The sequence below is a fragment of the Cydia splendana genome, chromosome 26 (assembly GCF_910591565.1).
Source record: "Cydia splendana chromosome 26, ilCydSple1.2, whole genome shotgun sequence".
Lineage (NCBI taxonomy): Eukaryota > Metazoa > Arthropoda > Insecta > Lepidoptera > Tortricidae > Cydia > Cydia splendana.
In genome coordinates, this window is record NC_085985.1 from 3,782,692 (window position 1) to 3,807,049 (window position 24,358).

Consider the following 24,358-nt stretch of genomic DNA (forward strand, 5'->3'; position numbering starts at 1 on the left):
TCACGTTAAAGTTAAGCCCAACCATTACGGAGGCGCAGACGTTTTGATTGATTAGGGAAAATAGGTCATAGTCCACAGAGGGCGTACCGCGAACCACGTTCGACGTGTTGCCTCCCTGTCACACTTACGTACGAATTCACAAGTGCGACAGAGAGGCAACACGTCGAACGTGTTTCGCGGTAGACCCACAGCGCGGCGCCCGCTCGTGTCGTGTGTACCTTTAGTAATTGATGTCTGTTAATCTTTGTACTCTTAAGCTGATCCCGAGTGTTGGTTGGAACTCGAGATTTTTGAGTCTAAAATAAATTTGAAGAACTCAACTCGAATAAATAATAGTATCTATATACTACCGTACACTGGACACTTCCTATAAAACCGAAGTTTGACAGCGATTCAGGGACGAATCATGCCATCCGTATCCCTTACTAATATATGGCACTATCCCTTTCGGCTATTTAGGGTTGTCAAAATTCAAGCCATTATTTTATCTGTGGTCGTACACACAAAAGGACGTCAAGTGGTGCCAACCCCAATAATTGCTCGGAGCAATGCTGAGCCGAGCGGAGCCGAGTTTGCCCGAACTCAGGAGTGTCTCCCCGCTGCTATAACCGCGAAAATCGAAGTTCACAAATTGCAGGCATCCTTCTCTGTCACTCTAATTACGCCTTTATTGGAGTAAAAGAGAAAGATCCAGTGCTTAAAAAACTTGCGAGTGTTTTAACTCTCGAGTCGAGTCATTTATTGAGACTCAAGAAGATTAAATTTGCCTTGCCTAAGGGGCTCAACGCTTTGAACAATAGTTTCCACAATCCCAATGCGGATTAAGGACTTTATCAATTAAATCTTAACGATCTAATGTACATTTATGAACGGCCTCCTAACCTAGTTCGTAGTGACCCTGCCTACGAAGCAAGAGGTCCCGGTTTCGAATCCCGGTAAGAATAGAATACATTTATTTACGTCACATCATGGGTAAGTACGGCTACCACCAGTTTTGACGTTGACATAACGCTCACGTCTACGTAATTTACTTTCTGTACATCTCGCTTGCACTAATATGCCAGTACGAGCGAGATGCATAGAAAGTAAGTTACGTAAACGTGAGCGTTATGTCAATGTCAAAACTGGTGGTAGCCGTAAAGGGCATTTCGTCAGGTGACAAGCATAATCACTAATTACTAAAAAAAATTAAAACAAAAATCGACCTCATTTTAGTACTAATATGGTTCACTTGTCGGCCATGAACTTGTGGTGGTAATTTAATTAGTGAGTTTTGCTTGTCACCTGACGATTTATTTGTGTGTTTATGTTCCTGGGTCATAGATGCATAGTTACTAAATCTATATAAGTATATAAATGTTGTCTAGTACCCATTGTGCAAGCTTTGCTTAGTTTGGAGCTAAGTACGTCGGCGTCGATCTATGTAAGATTGCCCCAACATATTTATTCATTTATAACATTAATTTATTCTTAAAATATTTTAAATATTTACACCTTGATAAATCCAGTGGTAAGCACAACGGCAACAAGTCCGTTGTTTTTTATCGGACACAGGTTAACAAAGCTCACGTGTCCGCACCACGCCGGCGCGTCACGTTTTCCGTTACGAGTTAAAAAAGTTACAAGTGATCGATTTTAAGCAACGCTTTTGAATCTTGTGCTCGTTGAAGAGTTTTTGACGTGATAACGTTTTATAAATCGATGAACACCGGTAGCATGCACGAAAAAGTGTCACGTTGTGGACAGATCTCCATGGTAACGTTGTGGACGGATCTCCATGGTAACGTTACGTAATGTAATGGTAATGTTTTCTTATGACGTTATCATGCAAAATTATCGTCAGTTTACGGACGACTTTACAGACAACCGTATTTTTTACTCGGTGGCAAACATTCATACGGCCCGCGTGATGGTAAGCGATCATCGTAGCCTAAGAATGTATACAACGTAACGTATGTAAGGGTATAATATAATGCGCGTTGCTGACGTCCGTGAGAGGAGTGACTTGTCATTAAATAAATAAAATAACAGATACACTCAGTAACTCAATAAAATTAATTATACAAAATAGTTCTTTACCTATAGATGACAGGAAAACCTATTAGAAATGTGCAGTCAAGCTAGAGTAAGTTAAGTAAGTTAGTTTTTGATCCGACCCCTACGGGCTTTTTAAAGACATTGACGGTATTGACATATTGACACGCGAGTCCGACTCGCACTTGGCCGATTTTTGAACTCGTCGTTTTGATTACGGTTTCTTCAAATTTCTGAAACATCGTGGTTCGTTCGTGCGAAATATTAACTCAATAAATAAAGGATATGAAAGTCGTGTGAATTTTTACATTTATAAATCACCATATAATAACTCTTAACGCCATCTGTCTATTAAAAGTTAAATCTAACATGATTTCAAATTTCACATACCCGAAAATTTTAAATAAGGGCACTCAAAATACAGCTCTATTTACTTTAATTTAGAGCTCAATTTAAACTGCAATTCATACAGTAAAGGGTTCAGTGATTTTGCAGTAGCTATATAAACATTAAGTATCAATATATTTCGAGCAGAGTACCTAAGCTTACGCAAACACAGACAGTTTGTACGGTGTAATAGCATTTGACAATTACCTGCACGTGTGTGTGTGTTTGTGTGTGTGTGTGTGTACTCGGTTACGTTCAAAATAATATTTTTTATCGGCAAAATGTACTCTCGTCCTTCTCTAGAGGTATATGGTTAAATTTAGAAACAAATAAAATAATTTGTGCTTTGTATTTTACCAATATGAGTAAGTTAGTGATTTGAATATTGGTTAAAACATTTTTTTTTAATTTATTCATATGCACAATAATAATATATATAGGTACAGTCAGAATCAAATAAATAGTAACGCCAAATTGGCCAAATACATCGTAACACACCTTTGATAGAAATAAGTATGTGTACAGATATTTTTGGCTACTTTGGCCGTCACTATCTATTTGATGCAGACTGTATTTAGGTAAAGTCAGACCAAGCTACCTCGGCAGCCATTTCGATAGCACAGGCTGTGCAAGTGTTATCTTAAAAATCATAATTTAATAAAAGTTTGACGTTTAAAATAACACTTGCACAGTCTGTGCCATCAAAATCGCTGTCGAGTTAGCTTGGTCTGACTCTAAGTGCCACTTCCACCATCCCACTAATCCGGGGTTAACCGGTTAAACCGTTAACCCAGTGTCAAATTGTAGGTAACCATGGTAACTCCAGGTTTAATCGGTTAACCTCGGGTTAGTGCGATGGTGCAAGTGGCGCTAAGTGGTTAATTTTTCTAAGATCATGATTGTAAGAAACATTCGGTAAAAAACTGAAACGAAATTCAAATGTATTTAATAAATAACATCTGAATCTAAATAAATAAATAATAATACTTTGGTACGAGTACTATTCGTATTATGATTATAACTTTACTATAAGCTGGTCAAGCAGATCTTGTCAGTAGAAAAAGGCGGCAAATTTGAAAAACGTAGGCGTGAAGGGATGTCGTCCCATAGAAAATTTGAATTTGGCGCCCTTTTCTACTGACAAGATTTGCTTATCATAAACTATATATTTTGTCTAAAAACAGTTTTCAAAGGTGAAACTAAAATTGATTTTAGCGCCCTCTGTGACTGGGCGGAGACAACTCGATGTCAACAAAAAGTTACCACAGTATTTTGGGGTTGCGATTGCAGATTTTATATTCTCCCCATTAATAAACGTCCGTCCCGCTCGCTCTCGCGTCGAACCGTCGCGCCGTCTCTGCCTCCATGCAAATGAAAAATCAATGGACACTCAGTCGCACAAGTGAGTTTAATAAAATATAATTTTGAGTAATTGTTTTGACGATGTACTTAAAGAAATGTTATATTTAATTTGTTTTGCGTATGTATTTAAGTTTCGCAAAACTTATGTACTTCAGTGTTTTTGTTTACATACAAATATAAATACAAATATTTGCATAATAGGGTAATTGCGTCAGTTTACCGTCCAGTGTCAGTTTCCGTCCACTTGACGGATTAGCAAATAATATATGTATTTCAAATTTAAAATGCTATACTTTCAAAATATATTTTTTATGTAGATAGATAAATTGTTTAGATATTAAGGATTGCAATAAGTCCAAATTTGTGCAGCAATGAAGGTTTATATTCAAATTTCGTCAAGTGGACGAAAACTAGAGCCGGACGAAAACTAGCGCAATTACTCTATGTGTAAAAATAAATAATATAAAATTAGAATAAAAATTTCAACTGTACGGTCATGGGTCTGTTTCTCTCCGTAGTGTCCATATTAGAACTCAATTACTACCGGCCTGCCTATTTTTAGGGTTCCGTACCCAAAAGGTAAAAGGGGACCCTATTACTAAGACTTCGCTGTCCGTCCGTCCGTCCGTCTGTCTGTCACCAGGCTGTATCTCACGAACCGTGACAGTTGAAATTTTCACAGATGATGTATTTCTGTTGCCGCTATAACAACAAATACTAAAAACAGAATAAAATAAAGATTTAAATGGGGCTCCCATACAACAAACGTGATTTTTGACCAAAGTTAAGCAACGTCGGGAGTGGTCAGTACTTGGATGGGTGACCGTTTTTTTTTTGCATTTTTTTTTCGTTTTTTTTTCATTATGGTACGGAACCCTTCGTGCGCGAGTCCGACTCGCACTTGCCCGGTTTTTTATTAATAAGTGCATTTGACACTATTACTTTTTAACTCAAATACAAATCAGAAAACTAGCCCCCTTAGTTTTCGGATTTGTATGATGCTCCGCCACTGATATCCTCCTAAGGCCCAAGGTCCTACCTATAGTACTTCAGTTCGATGAAATTTAAATCATATTCAATTGGAACAGAGTCGCATTTGTTTAGTTTCGTTAAATGTTCAAAGAAAACCAATATCAACTCTATTCCCTGCACTAAAGGTTGAAATGTCAGTGGCAAAGTCTGGATTTTTCATTTGTATGGCCTGGGCCTTAGGAGGATAAGACTGACAATGAGGTGTTTACATAATTTTTAACTCTCTTGATCATACTTTCAATTAATAATTTTAAATATACTTAAATCAGAACTTCATTGATTATACCTATGATATTTCTAACTGCTTTCGATTGATTCCAGTATGGTTAGTTTTTGAAATTTTTTATTTTTATTTGACAAGCTGTCACCCAGAAGGGCTAAGGTGGCCGGCTCTTTATCATTTGTCACCATCCCTGTCACGTTCTAACAAGTATGTAAGTGCGAAAGTGACGCATAACATGACAGGTGATAAAAACGCGACCATGATACCGTAATTATTCGACAAATGACAATTTATCACTGATTTTGACATGATTCAATCGCAATATTGTGGTGTATTTAATCTAAAGAAAAAAAAACAAAAATACCTGATTGTAAACCTTGTTGGAACGATATAAGGACTATTATTGTTCAGCAAAAGTGTATTATTGTTAGTACGCGTACTGGCACTGTCAACGTAATACTTGGCCTACATTTTAAGCTAAATTCGCGTAAAAACTTCCAAATGACCTGTTAATTTTGATTATACAACGACTATAATGACACGTAGAACGGCACTCATGACATTTGACCTACATTTTAAGCTAAATTTGCGCAAAAAGTTTGTGCTGGGCTAGCACGCTCGCGGGAAGCATATTTTCACCACACCAACTGGTAAAGGCTCTCTTGATTGTTAAAAAACTGATAGCAAAGTTGCATTTTATTCACATGTGAGGCAAAGTAATTAAATGCAGATTTTGGGTTGTTTTCTTATGTTTGCTTTTAGAATTGACTTTTAAATTATGATTTTGAATGATAAATATTTAATAAGATCCATTTGGATTTGATTTTGTTTGATATCTTGTAAAACAAATAACTATTTTTCTGTCAACGTTGGTTTTCGCTGACCTGACTTCTGACAACTTTTTGTCTGGACTGTAAGCTGTGTGCACCCTAGTTTTTTTTATACCAAGTAGGTGGCAAATAAGAGCACGGTCCGTCTGATACAAGGGGACCTAAAGATTCGTAGAGTTAGACCAAGCTAAGTTGGCAGCGATTTCGATAGCCCAATTAGCCCAGACAGTGCAAGTGTTATTTAAACGTCATAATTAAAAGTTTGACGTTCAAAATAACACTTCCACTGTCTGGGCTGGGCTATCAATATCACTACCAACTTAGCGTGGTCTAAACTCAAGAATCAAACTGGATTGCTCGATTTTTAAAAGATTTTTGCCCTGAAACTTGAGTGAAACGTCTTTAAAAACCCGTAAAGGGTCATTCTAAAAGGGTAAGGGTATGTAAACCTGTGTTGTGTACAATAAAGTGATTACTACTACTACTACATTCTCCAGATTTGTGTCTAAACTCCGTCAAATCATACTAAAGGTATGAAAAGTGTGATGGAGCTGAGGCTTACCGTACTTACTTAAATCAAAATATATAAATGTACATATTAGCAAAGACATAATAATATGTAACTTCGTATAAGACGAAAAGGAAAAAAACGTGCCTCGGAATTCAAGTAAAAGTCATTCTCGAATAGATGCCGCACACACCTTTAGCCTATCCTCGGCTAGATGGCGTGACGACACCGTTTCATATTTAACAATTTTAACACATAGATATCAGTGAATGAACATGGATCAAAATTATATAAAAATAATAAAATCATTTATCCATATATATACATTTTTTGATAACTTTATACGTTTTCATTTTGAGTTTTAGTCGTGTGTCGATAGATGGCAGTAAATTTACAGTGACTACAAAATTTACAATGACAGGACCCCTCTATACTATCTATTATTTTTGCTATTAGTAAACATTTTTATTAGGTAATAAACAAACACATCAATAAGGAACTTTAAATCCTATGCTACGACTCTACGAGTCAACGTAGGGAATATAAATGCACATTTAAAGTTAATGCATTTATTTAATGTCAATAAACACAATGGGAAGTTATTGAATGGGTCATAAAGTAAATTTATTTCATTTACTAGCGAAGCGCAGGAATCTTGATAATGTTTATTCTAGTGTAAATTACCTAACATACTGCTAACAATACATTACATTATTTAGTACTCAGGGGTTGTGCACTAATCACGGCTACTTTTTGACGTAATTTATCACGTAAGGCGATTTTTGGTAGCTTTTGACCCCCTCCCACCCCCTTCTAAGAAAAAACAAGATATGTCCTACCCCTAAATCGTCTTACGTAATAAATGAACGCTACAATTATATCGTTGTTATACAGCCAAGGGGTGAGCCACGTGCCGCCCCCCTAGCACGGCCCGACCGCAATCATTTACTTGCGGTAAGCTCACTGGTTTAAAGGTTTTCGTTTATACCTTATTAGTGCTGACAGCCTGGTGTTAAATGTAAAAAATTTACTGTAGGAAACTTAAAAAACATACAAATACATATTATAAATGCGAAAGTGTCTGTCTGTTAGCTCTTCATCCTTCAACCGCTGTACCGATTTGGACAGAATTTGGTATGAATGGACAGTTTGGGCCCCGAGAAAGGAAATAGGGTAGTTTTTATCAATCATCATCAGTCCACGCAGACAAAGTCGCGGGCAGAAACAAGTAAAAAAAATCACTCACATGGTAAAATGAAAACTTCTCATATTTCGTATGGGAATAGAAATTTTCCATTTCCAAAATGAAAGTTATTTTTAATTCCTGTGAATTCTTCTGAAATGACTGAGTATTTTTGAGCTTTTGGTAACTTTCCATAACTACACATCTAAAAAAATATTTTCTAAGTTTAAACCGTGTTAAGTGTCTATATTTTCCAAAAAGATTTAAGTATATTTTCGCACATTCTTAAAATTAGCTAAGTGATTTTATTTATTACTTTCTTTTTGGAAATGGAATATTGCGTTTCCTGTACAAAAATATAAGAAGTTTCGTCGAAGTGAAGTTTCTCTAGAAGAGTTGTTTATTGAATGCTACGTGTAATTGGAATAGAACCTTAAAACCTTAAACCTGAAAAAGCTGTCATACAATTTTTTGCAGCTAATAAAAAAACAATGTCACTTTATAAATTATACATAATTTCACATCAACTATAGTTCGTTTTTGTAGCATCCGAAAAAAGGTAAACAATCTTGATGTGTCTTTTAATTGAAAAATATTTTAAAAATAAGTCACGGCAAATATGTAACAATTATAAATCTAATACGATCATTTATATTCTTTTGCTTTCATATGTATGTTACTGATTTTTAAAAAGCGTTTTTCAATTAAGACATGTCAAGATCGCTTACCATCTTTCTAATGCTAAAAAAACGAACTATAGTTGATATATATTATATGGTGTTTTCGTAATGCATGAAATGTAAATTTTAACTAATTACGATAAAGATGTCGACAATAGACTATCTGATATAGGCCATACGTGCGACTATTATAAAGTGTGCCAGTAGGCACGACTAATTGTACACGTCTAGGCATGTTATTAATTGCGTATTTCTATTCAAATTAGACAAGTGGCACATGTCGAGAATATCATTGTTTAACAACAAGTATATGCTGGACGTTTAAGAGTTACACGAACTCAGCCGCCATCATACAATCGCAGACACGCTCTTTATAAGCTTTTCTAAATGTTTTGGTGCCAAATCAAGTTTCAATCCTTCGTCACCAGTCTCAGCTGTGGGCACGGTGGGATTCGTGATAACTTGATAATTAAGTATCGTAGATGAGTCCCCACGCTCTAAGCCACTATGGGGACTACAAGCCCTATAGCCCATTTTCTTTAGCCGGTGGGTTGAAGCTTTTGCCCCAAAATATAGCAAAATGATCAGTCTTAAAATATAGGTACCAGGATATTCAAAAATTAAAAAAAAAAGTAAGTGAATAAAATGCATTTGTATCTGTAAGAAATTTTGCCCTTGGTTTACGTAGGACTAATCTTTGTATTTCAACATGCCAATTTGTTTTGCTTACAAATCCTTCCAAATATTCGTTTTCTAAAAAAAATTACCCCGTTGTCGCTTGAGAAAATGGTGCTCTGAGATGTTATTTGTATAAAGATACGAGCAAATTTCGTCCTTATGGTAAGCAACAATGTGGTACCTTTTGCTTACAAACGTCACATATAATTATTATGTAAATTAAGACGAAACAGGAGCTGAGTTTTAAATATTTTAGGTAAATATACCCGTCTCCCCAAGTAGCATGGAAGTGTCGGCAACATCAATATAGCAGCCAATTAAGAACTTAGAGTGATTTAAGGGACGTATAAGAGTGTCAGAAAAGATTTAAGCTGTATAAAAGGTACTTTACAGACATTATACAGCTCAAGCTGTATAAAATCATTATAAAGGATTCTGCGGAAGCATGGGGTGCTTTATCAGAATATAAAAAATCTACTATAAAACTAAAAGTGTTGTGAGAGACTACAAGCTAATTCTATCGTAAAAGCTGTATACAGGCTGTATTGTAGTAACACTTGGCACTTTTAGCTGTACAAAAGTATCTGTCAACTCCGTTTTAAAACATTAAGTGTTGTGAAACACTACAAGCTAATTTTATCGTAAAAGCTGTATACAGGCTGTATTGTAGTATCACTTGGCACTTGTAGCTGTACAAATGTATCTGTCAACCCCGTTTTAAAGCTATTTCTTATGGCGTAATCTTACTCTCCTATAAGAATAGTAGTTGTATAACTTCTGTCCGTAAGGGTATTATAAAACCAAATGAATAAATGGCAGCTATAGTACAGCTTTTTTCTGTATTACTGACAGAGTCGCTTATAACAATCTTTTGGCGTAATTGTACACTCGTATAAGTATAGTAGTGTAATGATTTCTGAAAATAAGTGTATTATAAAACTAAAGGAATATATGACAACTACAGTACAGGTTTTTTTATTTTTTATACGGATCTCTAAAGAGAATTATAACTTATGTACGGAGAACCGAAATACAGCCAAACGAATACAAATATTCTATTAAAAAGCTGTTTTAATTACAAAAGCTGTAAAAGACACTCCATTTATTACACAGCACAGCTACTAAGATTATAATGCTCTCCAACTATCCTGTAGGCTGTTTAAAAATTGTCGCCATTTTACAATAAAAAAAAAACGTATTTGTAAATATAATTAAAGAAATACTTGCAAATATTTAGCAGACTAACGCCGTGTTATGATTACCAGCTAAAATAAATTGTTTAGCCTTAGAATTAATATTTATAAATATTTTTGATACTCTAACCTTAAAAACAAACAGTAACTTTACCGATTTTTGATATTTTCCTTATGGTTTTTCTTTGTTATTTTGCAGGCGCGTAAATATTTTGCCAGAAAAGATACACAGGTTCACAATAAATAATAATCCGCACTTACGAATAATGTAATATTCCATTCAAGTCCTGTATAATATTTACTTTTACTTTTACCATCCACTATAACACTTTATTGTCGCCATTACTATATTACGAATGAACAAGATTAAGACATTTTAATTTCTTAAATGATTATTATTCTCTTGTAATTCTTTCTTATAACTCATTTAAAACTTATATTCTTATATCGTACTTATAAGAGATTATCTGTAGTGTTAAGGTTTCCTGTTACACCGAAATATAGCTGTAATGCAGCTATTATGCAGCTTATGTAATGCTTATACAGCTACTCTACAGCTCTAATAACGCCAAAGGCTGTATAATTTGGGCCCTTTTTTTATAGTAGAAGAGCCGGCCGCAAAATTTTTAACCGACTTGATACCACGATGAAATGCACAATGGTTTCCCAGAAAAGTTATGCTAAGTCCGAATTCGATAGTCTGCCACGGCGGAACTTGCCGAAAGCACGAAAAAGAAGGCCACTTCCGGTGCGAAAAAAGGGGCTGATTTAACCCATCTGATACCGAGATAGTAGTTATGGCAGCAGTTAGAAATTTACATGTAGACACAGAAAAGCGAAGTCTGCCACTATTTTTTTTGCCGGAAGTGCTTGGCAGACGCTCTCAAAGGTGACCATCGGGACCCCTAAATTAACCCATCTGATACCACCATGAAACCAATGCCAGTCGGTAGGTATGAACTCTCATGTCAGGAATATATAAGTCTGCCAAGGCTTTTCCTGCCGAAACACCATGGCAGACGAGATTATGTAAGCAAGGTCGCCATCGGTTACCCTACACTAACCCATCTGATACCACCATGAAACCAATTCCATTCGGTAGGTATGAACCCCCATTTTAGGAATATATAAGTCTGCCAAGGTTTTTCCTGCCGAAACACCTTGGCAGACGAGATTATAAGCAAGATGACCATCGGTTACCGTACACTAACCCATCTGATACCGCCATGAAACCAATTCCAATCGGTAGGTATGAGCCCTCATTTCATGAATATATAAGTCTGCCAAGGCTTTTCCTGCCGAAACTCCTTGACAGACGAGATTATGTAAGCAACATCCGCATCCGTGGGACCGGTATACGTGATTACTGTAGGCTTATTTATTACTTTATGCTTTTACATATTTGTATATTATTATGTTATTAATGAAATATGTTTATAATTTATTAAACCTATACCTAATACATTGGGAATTCATTACCTGCTTACGGCAGTAGTAGGGAGTAGTGGGTGAGTTCTGGCTCACTTAGCCAGGCCAACAGTCCCTCCCCCTTTTTTTCCCTTGTTGAGGCCCTGCAACCTTACCTTGAACCCAACCTAATGTCATTGTAGCTCGAATCTAACCTAATCTATTTTTATTGCTTTTAGAAAATATTCTAATAAAAATTATCTACTTTTGCAAAGTTAAATGTTGAATTCTTTATTTCGCAAAATGGAATTTTAATGTGACTATAATGTATGTGCAATCTACTTAGAAACTGGGTTTAGAAATATAAAAACACACATTTTATATAGGATAATAAGTTTATTCAAGTAATATTCTGAACATATGAGATATAGTAACATCATTACTTATTCTGTGTACAGTGGAGAAAACATGCAAGTTGACATTTTTCGTTTTAAAATAAAGATAAACTAAACAGTATTTGCCACAAACCGATGTTAAAAAACTTTACAGTTGTTGGTTGGCATAATACCATCTCTTACAATTTCTCTTCATTAACATTTTATGATACCTTCCTGTTTTTATTTACTTAATTTAATTTTTTACTTTTTATGTGATCGGTACTTCATTTATTTTAGATTTTGGGCTAATATTAGTTTGTTAACCGACTTCCAAATCTCAAAGAAGGAGGTTATCAATTCGATTGTATGTTTTTTTTATTTTTTTTTATGTTTGTTACTCATCTCCGTCATTCCTGGACCGATTTTGAAAATTAGTTTTTTGATTGTTTGTATATGCATACCGATTGGTTCCGTTTTTGTCAAAACCCAGTTCTGATGATGGGATCCATGAGGAATCGAGGGAACTCCTCAAATTTTAAACGCATACATATAGTGATTTTTGGGTTTTTATCATCAAATTAAGCATACACATTCAAAAAAGTGACATTTGATGAAGTGCAACTGCTGATGATGATCAGAACGGAACTCTTCAACGACGCATAGTTCACGTTTGGCGATTTGTCGTCTTCGTTATGTTTGTTAAGCAAGTCAAGTTTTTAAGCCACATTTTTGTCAAGCTCGAGTTATGATGATGGGATCCATGAGGAATCGAGGGAACTCCTCAAATCTTAAAGGCATGCGTATAGACATTTTTGTATTTTCATCAGAAAATCAAGGATTTTCATTAAAAACTGGCGCATTTGATGAAGTGGAACTGCTGATGATGACCAGAACAGAACTCTTCAACCACGCATAGTTCACGTTTGGCGATTTTTCCTCTTCGTTATGTTTGTTAAGCAAGTCAAGTTTTAAAGCCACATTTTTGTCAAGCTCGAGTTCTAATGATGGGATCCATAAGGAATCGAGGGAACTCCTCAAATATTAAAGGCATAAGTATAGATTTTTTTTGTATTTTCATCATAAAATCAAGCATTTACATTAAAAACTGTCGCATTTGATGAAGTGGAACTGCTGATGATGACCAGAACAAAACTCTTCAACGACGCATAGTACACGTTTGGTGATTTCTAATTTCGATTTTGACTTGGACTGCGACCCGGACTCGGACCCAGAACCGGACTCATACCCGGATCCGGTTCGGACCCGGACTTGGAATCGAACTCGGACCCGGACTCGGACACGGACTCGGACTAGGACCCGGACTCGGACTCGGACCCGGACTCGGACCCGGACCTTGACCCGGAAAACCACTATAATATATATTATATTATAATTATTATTATTACACGTAAATTTGTTCACAAAGAAACCGTGTACCGACTCTTCATGCCATTATATTTTTAATTTGCTGTTATTCTCTACAAATCGACACTAAAAGTATCAAAATATCAAAATATGGAGTTCCGTTTGAGAAAGAAGCAAAACAATTTTGTCTTTGACAGTAATTGAATTATTGTGTGATTTTGAAAGCTAGACAATTCAAGATTTATATTTTTACTCACAAAGACAACACAGAAATTCAATCTCAAATGTAAACCTTCGAACAATTTCCATACATTGACGACATCACTCAAAATTCTTCTTCAAGTCAGATGCCCGCTGGGGCTGCACCGGAGCACACGTATAATTCTTCAAATAAAAATGACAGCTTGATTTGACATTAAATCATATACGCACACATAAATTGTATTTCAAAAAATAGGGTACATAAATATCAGCTCGCGTCTCCTTTAAATTTGATTTGCTGTTATTTACGGGTCATAATGGTTGAAAACCTCAGTAAACTATCTTAAAACAATACGATTACAGTCGAATTTAAGTATTATGTTCCTTCAAATCAAAACTCGCTTAAAATGAAAAAAGTTTAAAGACTCATCCTTTACTGATTGGGATTAATTTTCATTTTGCGTCATTTTAAAAACGTATTTGACTTCTATACGTCAATTAATTTTGATGACAATTGTAATCTTGTAATATATTATAGAACTTTTATCTTAAAGTATTGCCTATTAACAGGAAGCGTTATGTAATTCGTATAAGTAATACCTGAAAGTCTTGTACCTAGATCTGTAATACCATGGATTGCGACGAATAAATGATTATGATTATGCCGTTCGTTCCGTCTATATGTATAATGCGTGTACGTGCTGTTCTCTGAAAATCTTCAAGAAAAAATAACGGCTAGACCAGCACGAAGTACTAGCGAGTTTTTGCGGCTTTGGAGACCGAGATAAAGCTTACAGGCCAATACCGCTGTGGCCTGGTTATTGTTATGTATACCTATGTATCGAATGTTTAAAAAAAAAAATTACTATAAAAAGCAATGTTTTATTTCTATTAGGTCTACATTTTGTGCATATTGTATATCTGAAGTATTTTCGTACTAAACTTGAAACTTTCGTTGAAACTAAATAAAATAATTATTCCTAATATACAGTCACCTGTAATTTATGTTACACAACACACAACGAAGGCCGCAAAAATATCTGACACGATCTTATTTGTAGAACCATAAGAGCATGTCATATATTTTTGCGGCCTTCGAAGAGTAGGTACCGGTCATTATCACCAACTTTACCCGCATTTAAAAAAAAACACGAATTTCTCAAAAAAAAAACAAATCGTAATTACTTTTTTTGCTCAGCACGTCCATTGTGATCAAACGCATCAGTTTATTTGAAGAAAAAATATTTTTATCGTGTTTTTACCCATTTTTTTGCGTTTTAGAGGGTGGGCAAAGATATCCGGAGTTTTCGCCAACATTGCCCACGTCAATTTGGTATTCAAATACAGCTCGTATGATGATGATGTCTAAGGATCACTGGTTTTGGGCAATCCTACCATTCCCTGTTAATAACTTAGCGATAAGTGTAAAAACTTTTAAATAAATTTGCTGGGCAATGTTGCCTACCCGTTTTTGCTCATTTCCATATAAGGCTCGCCTAAGCATTTTACAAAGGCTAGGGTTGTCACTTTTGAGAAAATCTGTTACAATAGTTTAATGGCCAAAAATATGATTTTTGCTGTGTTTTTCATTAGTTAACGGGATAAAACATCTAAGTAAAGGATAATAAGACAAATTAAATACAGTATATATTTATAAACTTACTTTAGTGTACAAACATAACCTTATTTTACATGCGAAGTTGGGTAAATTAGATGAAAGTGACAACCCTAATCCGTTTTTGGTGGTGGGCAATGTTGGTATGGATGCCAAATCACCGGATTACTTTGCCCACCGCTAAAACTCGCTAAAAATTACAAATTAAAGATATCTTATTGATACTGTTTTAACACCCCCTGGCACTGATTAAAATAACCGACTTGGTTTCACATTACATCTCAAAACTTTTTGAAGTGAAAATTTCTTTAGCGGCGTGTAATAGTGCCCTTGCGGCCTATTTGCTGAATAAATGTTGAAGTTTGAAGTTTGCATGCCAAGTTTCGTGCTTTCTGCCGGATGGGACAGGATTTAGGATGGGTCAGACCAGGACCGCATTTTTGCAGGTTCATCTTTTATTAGCCAGACTCTACCTCCATACTAAATCGAGCTAAGGAGTCGCACTATAAAGAAATATTGAACATTTTCTTTCAAGTTGATATACAGGGTGTCCATGCATTAGGGTATTTATATTCAATATTCAATAATTTATTCATAAAATCAATACAATTTTACACGTCAATGGTATTTAGAACCAGTATACAAAGTATCATAACAAATTACGATTTTTTTACTTTGGAGCAACCTGTATGTGTTAGTAGCCCCTGAGGTAATAAATAGTATGACTAGATTTTGCCCTGTGCGCGGGGCCCGAGGGCCCCGCGGTCTTCTTGTAGTTTGTTGTTGGTGCTGTTGTTTTTGTTGTAGTAGTAGTAGTAGTAGTTTGTTTTCCAAAGGGAAAAAGAAATAAAGTTGTACTTTTGCTAGGACGAAAAGATCCGCGTGAAAGCACTACATTCCCGCAGCTCGGCCTGGCCTCGCGTGCTTGGGAACTCGTAAGGGACGCTCCGGGCCTTCGGCCCTACGCGGAGCTCGGCCTTCGTCCTTCGCTGGGTTTCGAAGCTCAGCGTCGGGCCTTCGGCCCGCCGCTTCGCTTATTAAAACAGTTGGGAGGGTTGGTTTTGCTTCGGGGCTTAAGCGGGAAGTTGGAGCTTAAACACGACCCAATAGGAAAAGTGTCTTAGACAAGCGAAACGGCGGGCCGAAGGCCGAAGGCCGTAGGCCAACTTCCCCCTCTCGTGTGACGCTTCGGGCCTTCGGCCCTACGCGGAGCTCGGCCTTCGGCCTTCGCGAGCCTCGACGCTTCGCCGTCGGGCCTTCGGCCCGCCGGCTGCGCTTATCAAGACAGTTGACTTTGTAGAACGCTTGGGGGAACTGCATTCACGCAGCTCGGCCTTCGGCCTCGCGTTTTGGGAGTCGGGGTGGAGGCTCCGGGCCTTCGGCCCTCCGCCGGGGTCGGCCTTCGGCCTCCCGGCCTGAAGCTCGCCCTTCGGGCTCGCTTAACACACTTTTTGTATAGGATTTTGCTTTGTTCGTCATTCCCGCAGCTCGGCCTTCGGCCTCGCCCAAAATTACTGGGGGCGGGGCACGCTTGGATATTCGGGGGGAAGCTCCGGGCCTGACGGCCCTACGCGGGGTTGGCCTTCGGCCTCCCGGCCTGAAGCTCGCCCTTCGGGCTCGCTTAACCTACTTGGAAATTTGAATTTTGCCCTTGTCGCCCGCCATTTTGGATTTTTCCAAAAATTTTTTTTACATGGTAATGCTGGGCCCCCTAGCTCGCCGCATGCCAAATCTCAGCGCACTCGGACCAACTTGAAAAATTAAAAAAAAAAGTCGGCCATTTTGAAATTTTTTAAATGCAGTTTGATTTGTTTCGGGGCCCTCTATGACATTTGGTCGAGCACCCCCCACCTACCTCGCACCGTTTAAAAGTTGCCATACAAAATTAAAATGACCATTATTTCCGCCATCTTGGATTTTTTCCAAAAATTTTTTTTTTCATAGGAATCTAGAGGCTTCTATCTCTCGCCATGCCAAATCTCAGCGCGCTCGGACCAACTTGAAAAAAAAAAAAAAAAAAGTCGGCCCGTTTGAAAATTTTTAAATGCAGTTTATTTTGTCTCGGGGCCCTCTATGACATTTGGTCGAGCACCCCCCACCTACCTCCCACCGTTTGGCCGGGCCGTCGAACATTTTTCTGACCGGAAGCGGTAGGCCAAAAGTCGGAATTTTCTGAAGTCACGAGACCGCCCTCTATACGACCGTACCAAAGTCTAACACCCCACGAACCTCCTTCTGGGAGAACAATCATGTCAATTAATCAGTCGTGTTGCAGCTTTAAATAAGATTAATTATTAATTATTAAATTATTAAATTAAATTAAATTAATTAAAACTTTCTTCGACCGTTTTGATTATCTTTTTTATTTATGACATTAATAAGATTCTGACTTTTGACAAATGTCATCATTGCCGCACATTTTCAAACAAATTGTCAAAAGCACTGCCAATGATTAATACAGTATGTTTCTTTTTGTTGTCGATTATTGGAATTAACTTTTGTTTGATAATTTAATGTTTTATCTTTTGTTCTAATTAAAAAGAAATTACCGTTAGAGCATTTCTGAGAAGTAACCCTATGTGGGATTTCAGGGTTTGTCCAATGGCTAAGGTCACCCTGTATTTAAAAACGTAAACGTTAAAGTTTTTGGGATATATGTATAGTAGACTATTTATACTCCACATTGATACCATAAGAAGTTAATAAAACTGCCTGAAAGTTAGAGAGGACTATGGAGGAGATTACTGTTTACTAGCTTTTGACTTAACTCCTGGCCCCTGTTTCACCAACGTGACAGGTGCGACGAATTGTAAAATCACTGTTGCTGACGTCACAGGCATCCATGAACTACGGTTACCGCTTACCATCGGGCGGGCCGTATTCCTGTTTGCCACCATCATTGTATTATTAAAAAAAAACTTTATGATATCGGAAAAAAAACAGATATTTCTCTTGCTAAGTTTATGACAATTGTCACAGAAACACTGCAATTGTCACGAAATTCCGACATATAATTCATTACCTGTCAAGAATTACCTACAATTCTTCTAGATCTTTGACAATTGTCAGAAACTTCACAGGAGAAATATCTGTTTTTTCCGATATAATAAAGTTTTTTTTTAATAATACAATGATGGTGGCAAACAGGAATACGGCCCGCCCGATGGTAAGTGGTAATCGTAGCCCATGGATGCCTGTGACGTCAGCGATAGTGATTTTACAATTCGTCGCACCTGTCACCGATGTGAAATTGGGGCCTGGCCTCTATTTCACTACGGTGGCAGGTGCGACACTTGTCGACATCACAGTTGGTACTGACGTTACAGGCCTCCATAGGCTACGGTAACCGCTTACCATCAGACGGGCGGTGTGCTTGTTTGCCACCAACATGTTAATAAAATAAAAACTCCATTATATCGCCAAATACTAAGTACTTATTTTGCGAAGCTAATGACAATTGTCACAAGAAACACGACAATTGTCCGTAATTCTTGACAGCAAATGAGTTCTGTGTAACACTATATGAGTAAAATGAATATAGGCGTGGAATCGAATGTATTTGCAGCCAACAAAATGCCAATGTTTGTTCAGCTACCTGTTCACCTGTTTAAATTGATTATTATCAATTTAGATCCGGATTTTAAACCTGGCTGACATCGGATAGCCATTTATATTGATGTCAATGGTGTTGGTGAATATTTTAATTCATTCGGGCGAAAACCGGAAGGTTGGTTGGGTATCATAAAATGTTCATGGAGAGAAATTGTAAAGGCCCCAGTACACAATGGGCCATTGCCGGCCACTCCAAGGGACGCAGCCATGCGGTAGAATGAGATAGCAATATCATTTGCTCCCTCTAACGCATAAATGCGTCCCTTGGAATGGCCGGCGATGGCCCATTGTGTACTGGGGCCTTAAGATATGGTATTGTAATCAACAACTGCAAAGTTTTTTTTACATCGGTTTGTGGCAAATACTGTTTAGTTTATCTTTATTTTAAAACGAAAAATGTCAACTTGCATGTTTTCTCCACTGTACACAGAATAAGTAATGATGTTACTATATCTCATATGTTCAGAATATTACTTGAATAAACTTATTATCCTATATAAAATGTGTGTTTTTATATTTCTAAACCCAGTTTCTAAGTAGATTGCACATACATTATAGTCACATTAAAATTCCATTTTGCGAAATAAAGAATTCAACATTTAACTTTGCAAAAGTAGATAATTTTTATTAGAATATTTTCTAAAAGCAATAAAAATAGATTAGGTTAGATTCGAGCTACAATGACATTAGGTTGGGTTCAAGGTAAGGTTGCAGGGCCTCAACAAGGGAAAAAAAGGGGGAGGGACTGTTGGCCTGGCTAAGTGAGCCAGAACTCACCCACTACTCCCTACTACTGCCGTAAGCAGGTAATGAATTCCCAATGTATTAGGTATAGGTTTAATAAATTATAAATATATTTCATTAATAACATAATAATATACAAATATGTAAAAGCATAAAGTAATAAATAAGCCTACAGTAATCACGTATACCGGTCCCACGGATGCGGATGTTGCTTACATAATCTCGTCTGTCAAGGAGTTTCGGCAGGAAAGGCCTTGGCAGACTTAAAAATTTCCGAAATGAGGGTTCATACCTACCGACTGGAATTGGTTTCATGGAGGTATCAGATGGGTTAATGTAGGGTAACTGATGTACACCTTGCTAACATAATCTCGTCTGCCAAGGTGTTTCGGCAGGAAAAGCCTTGGCAGACTTATATATTCATGAAATGAGGGTTCATACCTACCGACTGGAATTGGTTTCATGGCGGTATCAGATGGGTTAGTGTACGGTAACCGATGGTCATCTTGCTTATAATCTCGTCTGCCAAGGTGTTTCGGCAGGAAAAACCTTGGCAGACTTATATATTCCTAAAATGGGGGTTCATACCTACCGAATGGAATTGGTTTCATGGTGGTATCAGATGGGTTAGTGTAGGGTAACCGATGGCGACCTTGCTTACATAATCTCGTCTGCCATGGTGTTTCGGCAGGAAAAGCCTTGGCAGACTTATATATTCCTGACATGAGAGTTCATACCTACCGACTGGCATTGGTTTCATGGTGGTATCAGATGGGTTAATTTAGGGGTCCCGATGGTCACCTTTGAGAGCGTCTGCCAAGCACTTCCGGCAAAAAAAATAGTGGCAGACTTCGCTTTTCTGTGTCTACATGTAAATTTCTAACTGCTGCCATAACTACTATCTCGGTATCAGATGGGTTAAATCAGCCCCTTTTTTCGCACCGGAAGTGGCCTTCTTTTTCGTACTTTCGGCAAGTTCCGCCGTGGCAGACTATCGAATTCGGACTTAGCATAACTTTTCTGGGAAACCATTGTGCATTTCATCGTGGTATCAAGTCGGTTAGAAATTTTGCGGCCGGCTCTTCTACCATTACTTATAAGGGCTGTATAAGCGCTTATACAGCCTTTGTACAGCCTAACTGTACAGCTTATAGTATACAAATACACTTTAATACAGCTTATATACAGCTTGCAATGCTACTTGGGTCGCTAACGGAAGCGGCACCTAAAAGTATAGTGCGATAAGGACAAGGCGAAAAATCCTGCGTAAAAATGTCAAAAATCGAGGTTTCGTACTCCTCTGTTTCCTCCTCCAAAACTTAACCAATCGTAACCAAATTTGGAAATCTAAATGATTATGAAATCATCTGTGTCGGACCGTTTTGCTTGTTTGGCTAATTGATATCAGTTTTGAATGCCACGCCTCTCATTGCGGCATAGTCAATTAGGCCATTTTGGCCATTTTTGAAGGGCTCTAGCGCCTTAAAAAACAAAAATATCAAAAAAAGCAAAACGGTCCGACACAGATATTGACAATATTAATCTATGTTGAAAAAATCATTGCTCTAGCTTCAAAAACCACGGAGGAAAACGAGGAGTACGTTTGTATGGAGAAATGACCACTCCTGTTGGCTCTTAAGATCCACAATTAAATGCTTGCTACCGAACTGTTTAGTTTCAGTGGAATACCCATCCTTGAAGATTAGATTTCTCTTCTATCTACCACACAACTGTATTGAAATAAGCTTAAAAATTTTAACGTAATAAATGTGTTATCATCACTCCGTTTAGTTTCAGTAAGTTCACCTGTTTTTTTAATCTACAATTCTGTAATTTTCTTATAAAAAAAAATTGTTACTCAAAAATTGAGTAGTTCGACCAAAAAAAATTTAAGGTCTAATTTCCCATCACCCCTCAAATCCAACGGAAAAATATAAAAACGTCAAAATTCCATTTTGAATTTGGAACGATTTTGATCGGGGAGCACGGCAGACGACACTCGAGGCCCGTGCCGTCTCACTCCACAGTCTTACTTATGTACATACCGCGACCATCGCCACCTGACCCCTGTAACACCGTACAAATACCCTTTTATTACTAGCAGGGGCATCCGCCGAGGGGGGAGGCGCAGGTCAACTAAGAATGGGCGCAGCGGTACCAGGGATCCATAGATATAGGTAGATAGAGAGAGGTTGTACTCGGGGTGGGCGAGTACAGTCGCCGGCAGCGTTAGAAAATTACCGGTTGTTTTTGTTTTAGAGGTACTTATGAGGAATCTCTTAGTAAACCATTTACATTTAAATGTACCTACTTGTACCTTTTTAACATACATTTAATGCAAGAAATATATATTAGCTTATCAGATATCATTTTAGATATTCAGAAAAAAAACCTTTAACGACATGCAATATAGGACTAATGGACTAATTTAATTTCTTTATTTTTAGATCGTTCAAGGGTATGAATAAAAATTCATTACCTATGCTATTTTATGTCAAGTAAATTAAAACTGTCACAAATTACAATTATTATCAGTGTCCTAATTAAAATAAATAGTTATATCGTCTAATTTTATCGTCATTTAGACGGTATAACTATTTATATTTTATTCATACGCTTGAATGATCTTAAACAAAGAAATTAAATTAATCCTATATTGCATGTCGTTAAAGGTTTTTTCTGAATAGGGGCTGTCCATAAATTACGTCATCGTTTTTTGTCGATTTTTGACCATCATGTCTCATGTGTGTATACTCATCTTTTGATTGACCCTCGCTGTACAAAGGTGAACTTATAGGAACTTATGTATACATTTAATGCAAAAAATATATATTAGCTTATCATTAATGGGCGGACGACGGATGCAATATACGTCAAAATTATGTTGTCTTATTTAAACCAATTTTAATTACGTATATCGTTTGACATGATTTTGACGTAAGAGTTATTGCATCCGTCGTCCGCCCATTAATAATAAGCTAATATATATATTTTGCATTAAATGTATAAGTTCCTATAAGTTCACCTTTGTACCGCGAGCTTCAATCAAAAGATGAGTATACATCCACTTTATGAATGAATTCCATTCATAAAGTGGGTATGCACTTTTGCTTCTATATGTACATTGTATTTATTTTGTTACGATTGTCATTTTATTATTAAATTTAACATTACAATTTATATTTATTAAACTAACAACTTCTCATTTGAAAGTATGTAATTTAACTGCGATATGTATTGTAAAACTGTAATTTTTATATTAAATGGGATTTTAATGTAATGTCATTTTTTATTTTATAAATAAATCGATTTGAAAATTGAAATCGGTAATATACTAATAAAAAACGGTTAAATTTTAGGCATATAACTCTTACTTTTCAATTTAAACCAAATTAATAAAAAAAACCGGACAGGACAGGACTCGCCCACCGAGGGTTCCGTACTTTTTTGTTGTTATAGCGGCAACAGAAATACATCATCTGTGAAAATTTCAACTGCCTAGCTATCACGGTTCATGAGATACAGCCTGGTGATAGACTGATAGACGGACAGCGGAGTCTTAGTCATAGCAAGGTAATAGGTAGAGATGCCACGAATATTCGGCAACTATTCGGTATTCGGCCTATTCGGCCACTTTGCCGCATATTCGGTATTCGGCCGAATATTACCTACTATTCGGCCGAATATCGAATATCTGTTGCACCTACCTAAAAAGAAAATTTACACAAAAAACATAATCAAAAACTAGGTATATTTCATATTTAAAATATATTCTTGGAAAGTAGTTAAATACGAAGGCACGTTTTTGAGCATTTTAGATTCCAAAATATTTTATTTTTATCATGGGTCTGATCTGATTGATTCTAACTACATTAATTGATTCTGTTCAACATAAAAATATATCTTAGTAAACATTGTGCTTTGTTGGCGAACAGTTTTCATAATAATTGTGACTCAAAATGTTCACATGTCATGCCGAATATTCGGTCGCCGAATATTCGGTATTCGGCCGAGAGGGGGGCCGAATATTCGGTATTCGGTATTCGGCCAAATTCAGTATTCGGGGCATCTCTAGTAATAGGGTCCCGTTGTTACCCCTTGGGTACGGAACCCCTAAAAATAACATTGTACATATAATTAGCACTAAATAGTAAATTTGTGGTGGTACTTGTTATTGATTTATTATGTGGTCGATCCACATAAATCAATAACAATTAGTACCACCACAAATTAACCACAAAAACACATCATTAGCACACCATTTCACATAATCGCTTCACGCCTCAAAATTAATTAAAAACATAATTATTAACTTTTCCGCGCGACTGTACCACGCTTCACAAAATATATACGTACTGCTCACCTACATTTATTTGTGCACTCACACAGACGCGTTTTATGGGAGCACACATAGACAGACACGGACGAGCTTTGCGCACACATACGTAGTTTATTTTACTATGAGGATAATTTTGCGATTTTTATACGAATGCTTTTATTTTATTCAGACGAATAAAATATGGATGGTTAAATTAATGATGAAATTTTAAATTTAAGGGTTATTAATAGTACATTGTGCAACATGGGGCGTAAGTAGACTCGAGTTTGCAATATTATTACGCCCCGAGTTACACACAATGTTTTTCATCACACTTGCGATACAAAAATTAAGCATAAAGACAAAAAACTGTTAATTATGGCACTAGAAACTTCATAACTCCCTAGGGAGAACGCTTTTTGCGTGGAATTCCACATTTACTGAGCGAGTGTGATGAAAACAACTTTTACAGTAGGTATATACATATGGTCCTATTTTCCCGCACTAGTGCGTAAAATAGCACTTTTCGTGCGATGTCAAAAGTTTAAAGGGCCATATGTACTGTAAAACGTTGTACGATACACGAGCGAATAGGTAATTCGCAACTCG

General features: G+C 36.8%; 1 protein-coding gene across 1 annotated transcript in view; it reads right to left on the bottom strand.

Annotated features, from left to right (window-relative positions):
• LOC134803318 (LIM domain-binding protein 2) overlaps positions 1-24,358 on the bottom strand; it is a 97,480-nt gene that overhangs the window by 40,923 nt on the left and 32,199 nt on the right. The window lies entirely within an intron of this gene.